This window comes from Physeter macrocephalus, chromosome 2, assembly GCF_002837175.3.
Source record: "Physeter macrocephalus isolate SW-GA chromosome 2, ASM283717v5, whole genome shotgun sequence".
In the NCBI taxonomy this organism is placed as follows: Eukaryota; Metazoa; Chordata; class Mammalia; order Artiodactyla; family Physeteridae; genus Physeter; species Physeter macrocephalus.
In genome coordinates, this window is record NC_041215.1 from 49,229,010 (window position 1) to 49,235,483 (window position 6,474).

Consider the following 6,474-nt stretch of genomic DNA (forward strand, 5'->3'; position numbering starts at 1 on the left):
ATGCAGCATTTGGGTCAAATATTACCAAAACTGTGATCTCTGTTTCAAATTCTCTTTTATTTGAGCCCTGTTGTTTCAAACTTCAATAACAGTCATCATGAATGTCAGTCATTTGGCCATTTAATCACATATAACTTGATGTGATGGAAACAATCATGAAAGTTAGAGTCAGAGTAAAAGTTTCAGACATTGTTAATGGCAGTGAGAATAGGAAAGAGAAGATGGAAATGAGAAATGGTGAGAGAACAGACTTGTCAGAACCTGGAGGTGAACTGAAGGTTCAGAGAGAAGAAAGGATGAGTTGAGGGTTTTGTCGTTGGCAACTGGCTAATGGTGGTATGATCTAAAGACTGAGAAGAATGAACAAAAGTGAATTTTTTTAATGTGGCATAATTTCTATAACCTTTTAGGTTATAGGTTCTTTATATATAATTTGTACTCTTAGAGCCTTAAAGGGCTATGTATACACCACAGATTTTCCATAAATTCTGGTTGCGTTTATAGGAATGCCAGAAAATGAACAGGGATATTGGTAATTAATATCGTGTTACTCATACAACTAGAACAGTATGGATTCTTATTTTCTAATGTATAGATTTATACAGTAATATAAATTTACAGTGTGCTTTAAACATTTGGTATTAGTCCTGTCCTTTTCTAACAACAAAATTTTACTCCTAATGTTGACATTATCAGGACTTATGAATTGGGAACATCTGTGAGAACACACCTATGCTGACAGAGTCCTGTGATTATTCCTTCACCTAACCCCTAAGAGCCCAACCAAATATTCAACTTCTAGTGTGTAACAGCATAAAACACCATTTCAGGAATCTATGTCCTTTCAATAGCAAATTGCTTCCCTCAGAAGCTGCACAATCATTTCCAAATTCTTATTTCTTAACAATTTCTCATCCTTGTAAGATGGTCTTTCTTAACATGTGGCAATGAAAGGGAGTGAATTTTAATGGCATGCTTTATGCATGTAAAAATTCTGAGTAATTCACACTTGTCTTGAATCCATGAAAAAAAAATGAGAGTCTATGCTTAAAAGAAAAAGATTTTATTAAAACAAAATCTTTCTCATAGCACTTAAACTATATTTGTAGAATACTGTCTATGCAAATAGATCTTTAAGAATCTGAAGATTCTGATTTTTTAAAAAATTATGTTGAAATCAAAGGTTCAAGCATGTCTGTGGATAAAATGTTGGTGTGTGCATATATGTATGTGTGTGTATGATGTGTGTGTATACATACTGAAAAATACAATCTAAGGAATGTTTTCCATCATATCACTGTATTGTTTTACATTTGATTTTTTCTTTCCATTTCATATACTAGCATTAAAAATATGTTTATCCTAATACAGAGAATCACCACTTTATCTTAGAAGTATGTTTTGCATTTTTAAACTTACCTCTTTAACTAAAATCTCACATCAAGTATAAATTAAATAATTAGTTTTATCAATTACAGAAATATTTCCTGCTCATAAAAATATCATACAACTCAACAGCAAACAAATGCCCTATCCAAAAAATCATTGTCATAGGAAAGAAGAGCTCTAGTTCAATTCCCAAACCTAGTAATTACAGAAAAAGGAAGGAATCTGGAACTTGGGGATTTTGAGCAGTAAAATATATACATCCTTCTCCTATCTTAGACTCATTTAAGAATTTATAATGTGGTCTTAAAGATCATAAAACCTCCTAAAGATATTCTAAGTCAACTAACATCCAAAATAGTGTCATAAGACTCCTTTGATTCATCCTTAAATAGTAAAGAGAAAAACAGTGTAAAGAAGGATCCAAAGAAAGGTTCAAGAATCAAACTCAACAGGCCAAAGTCCAGAATGAAGAGTTAAGGTCTCTGAGATTCGACAGATTCACAGCATAACTTGGTGTGAACTATATATTGAAGTACATACCCTGGACACAGAACGTAGCACTCATCGCCTGAGCCCTGCTTACCTGCTCTAAGCCACAAGATCCACAACAAACTTCTCCCTATTCTGTACATGCACCATTTACACAAAGGTCTCATGACTTTGCACCTTCTGCTCCCTTTGCTTTGACCATGTGGCAAAAACGTACACAATTGTTTACTGTTCAGTCAAAATTATATCTCCTACTTAATCTAAGCTTTACAACAGTCTAAATTACCTTTCTATTAACAGTTAAGAGTATACATTGCTCATTATAAGTATTTTCTATTAGTCATCTTCTTTATTGTCTAGACTGTTTGACATTTGCCTTTTTAGTGCCAGGTACCTGGCACTAAACATTTTGTTTATAGAAGGTATTTAAACATAGGTCTGAATGTAATAAAATCCCCTTTAGGGAATTAAGGAATTCTAAGTCTTTAAATCAACAATGTAGAGGCAATGATCATCATTCATTAGCGTCAAGAAATTAACTCTAGATTTACACAGATTTAACTGTGATGCCTAGTGCTCTTGTGTGCCTCAGTTTCTTCAGCTGCAAATTATGACTAATAAAAACAATACCTGCACCTTGTCTGTTTGTGAGAACTGAAGGAGATAATATGTGTAAAGAATGTAAAGCACAGTATCTGGCACACTTTTTGCAGTAATAAAGAGCTTTAATTCCCCTTCAAAGAGCATTAATTACCTTTGCTTATGCCTATTACTGATATTTTACTTTTACTATTTATCTAGTTGAGTTCTACAAATTTTAGAAGAAATTGGAGATAATCCAGATAAATGAAGATAGAAGGGGAATATTACAACAGCTCCAAAAAAATAATCCAAGAGGGACAATGACTCACTATATCTACTATATTTCTATTCGTTTCTATTGTATTTGTCATAAAATATATATTTTTTTATATCGAGAAGGGGAAAAGGCCTATAGAGCAAAATAGGTAATGCTTCATAATGTCAGATTGCTAATATGAATTTCTAAGAGAACTGCTGCTCTTTGTCACTATATGTAAAATATATATGTAAAATGTGTCTCTCTCTCTATATATAAATTAATATACACACATACAGATATAAATATACATACATAGAATTCAATTTTTTTCTACCAAAGCAAATTTTAGTTGCCCTTTATGATAATTTAACCCCGAATTTATAGATTTAAGAGAATATTCTATGACGAGTAATTACATAAAACCTTTTTTTATAATTTAATGATTTTTATTCATGAGTTAATGTCTTCCTTGATGATAAAAGTTTTTTTTTTTTTTCAAAACATCTAGAACTCCAGAACTAAACTGCGGTTAGTCATTTGCTCAAGCTAAGCAAAAAATACAACTTAGGCCATTCAGTGTTTAAACAGTCATTTCTTTCCCTTGACCTGATTTCTAGCCTCAGCAGCATAACTAACTTAGGAAAAGGAGTGTTTCATCTGCAAAGTGAATCTGAAAAATTAAGGAAAGTGAATTTGGGCATTGCTCCCAAATATGTTTCAGGTTGCAAAACAGTTTGTGATTAGCTAGTCATAGGAAAAGAATGCTACGTGAGAATTCTATAACACCCTGTGTTAAGGAAGCTTCTTTTAATGGTAAGAAGTAGAATCACAGGCTTTAATGTGCAGCCCTATGAGATGGGTGGAACGGAAGGAGGGGAATAGACAAATGACTTTAAAATGAAATTGATTTTTCTCTTTTTTCTTCAAAGAATGAGAGATATAGTTATATTAATTGGTTGGTATCTATTTTATAGCCTTTAAAAACAGGATAATTCATCTCGATTCTGTAATTACCAGTTATACAACCAGCATGTGACAAGTCTGACAAGCAGGCTTTTTCAACATGGAATATATATTACAATGGCAAGTGTGTTAGATTAACAAATCAAGCTTATGCCATTTGATAACTTATTTCATTTCTTAATAGGATATATTATCTAAGTTTATATGTTAGTTTTAAAATGTCTATATTGTGTGTGTTACTGAATAGCAAATATATCACTAAACTTGATTGGCCAGTAAAAAGTTTTTTCCAAAACATTCTACAGAGCCAATTGTATATGATCTTCTGGATAAGAATTAATATGGTTCTTGGAATAGAAAATTGTGTTCTCGATTATAAGGTTACAAAATTATAATAAAAGAGGTTGAAAGATTACATGAAGACCACGGTACTGCTCTAGGACAACATTATTCTAGACTGAGTGTTGGGTTGAAAAGAAGCCATCTAACTTCCATAACACATTGACTAAGCTAAAGGAAAGGAATTCATAAACCCATTTGTGCCATACACACATATCAAAGAAGACTGCTAGAATTTTGCATCTGATTCTCAGTGTCTAGGCTAAACAATGTCCTGGAAATGACCCCAGTTGAAACCAGCAGGAGGCTATTATCATTCTCCCCTTTTACACTTTAGCCTGGGGTCAGGAAGATCTGAGCTGCTCAATATTCCTATTACATTAATGGCACAGTTATCACATAGAGATCAACTTCATGCTGCTAATATAGACATGCTTCTGGAAGTAATTTCTGGCTCTGCTGGGCAAGGCAATCTATTAGGTCATTTGTAACCTCTGCAAAACCTAGTGGAAAGAGTACAGACTTTGGACTTAAGTATAAATGTCAGCCCCGTATTTGTAGAGTAACCTTGGCAAATTACTTAACATCTTTGAGTCTCAATTGGGGGATAATAGCTTCTATCTGATAGGAATGTGGTTAAGATTCATGAAAAACACAAAGGGAAACAAGCTATAACAGTGTCTCATACACAGTAGGCATTAGGTAAGTGGAAATTATTACCATCATGTACAGTATTTTGTTCATTACATTTTAAGGACCAAGTCATCTTGATACAAAATATTTGACATCGGGCTTCCCTGGTGGCACAGTGGTTGAGAGTCCGCCTGCCGATGTAGGGGACACAGGTTCGTGCCGCAGTCCGGGAAGATCCCACATGCCACGGAGCGGCTAGGCCCGTGAGCCATGGCCGCTGAGCCTGCGCGTCCGGAGCCTGTGCTCTGCAATGGGAGAGGCCACAACAGTGAGAGGCCTGGGTACCGCCAAAAAAAAAAAAAAAAATTTGACATCTAAATAATTTATCTGGGAATCCCTGGTGGCACAGTGCTTAAGAATCTGCCTGCCAATGCAGGGGACACAGGTTCGAGCCCTGCTCCGGGAAGATCCCACATGCCACAGAGGAACTAAGCCTGTGGACCACAACTACTGAGCCTGTGCTCTAGAGTCCGTGAGCCACAACTACTGAGCCCATGTGCCACAACTACTGAAGCCTGTGCACCCAGAGCCCATGCTCCACAAAAAGAGAAGCCACCGCAATGAGAAGCCCGCATACTGCAACTAAGAGTAGCCTCCACTCTCTGCGACTAGAGAAAGTCTGTGTGCAGCAATGAAGACTCAACGCAGCCAAAAATAAATAAAAAATTTTAAAATACATAAATAATTTTTCTTCTCAGTCACACTGAATGTTATCTCAAAAAGCACAGAATATAAATAGATGATGAGTGTTAATAAATGTAAATTTTTCTTAAAAGTATGAACCTTGTGGTCAGACTAGGTAGCTACATGTTCCAAGTGACAGAAGGAAATACAGAAGTTACTGGTTCACGTACAGATATCCCCACAGCTTTAGGTTTTGTGGCTTGCTGAATGCATGCATTAGTTACTATGTTCTGTTTCCCTGAGGAAGAAGGTTTGACTTCTCTTCTATTGTTCCTGTGAGTACAGTTCTTATAAACTGCATAGCCAATGGAAACTATTTTTAGGATTCCAGACCTGAAAACTCTGAAGAAAACACATACCAAATAATAATCAAAACTAAAACCGGTTTCACCTCTTTTTTTTGTTTTTAATTAATTTTCATTGGAGTATAGTTGCTTTACAATGTGTGTTAGTTTCTACTGTACAGCAAAGGGAATCAGCTGTATATATACATATACCCACTCTGTTTTGGATTTCCTTCCCATTAAGGTCACCGCAGACCACTGAGTAGAGTTCCCTGAGCTATACAGTAGGTTCTCATTGGTTATCTATTTTATACATGGTATCAATAGTGTATATATGTCAATCCCAATCTCCCAATTCATCCCACTGCTCCCTTCCCCCTTGGTGTCCATATATTTGTTCTCTACATCTGTGTCTCTATTTCTACTTTGCAAATAAGATCACCTATACCATTTTTCTAGATTCCACATATATGTGTTAATATACAATATTTGTTTTTCTCTTTCTGACTTCACTGTGTATGACACTCTCTAGGCCCATCCTCATCTCTACAAGTAATGTGATTTTGTTCCTTTTTATGTCTGAGTAATATTCCATTGTATATATGTACCACATCTTCTGTATCCATTCCTCTGTTAATGAACACTTAGGTTGCTTCCATGTCCTGGCTCTTGTAAATAGTGCTGCAATGAACATTGGTGTGCATGTGTCTTTTTGAATTATGGTTTTCTCTGGGTATATGCCCAGTAGTGGGATTGCTGGGTCATATGGTAGTTCTATTTTTAGTTTTTTAA

The 6,474-nt window shown here is 35.2% G+C and overlaps 1 protein-coding gene across 1 annotated transcript in view; it reads right to left on the bottom strand.

Moving 5' to 3' along the window:
* LRP1B (LDL receptor related protein 1B) overlaps positions 1-6,474 on the bottom strand; it is a 1,933,320-nt gene that overhangs the window by 1,702,216 nt on the left and 224,630 nt on the right. The window lies entirely within an intron of this gene.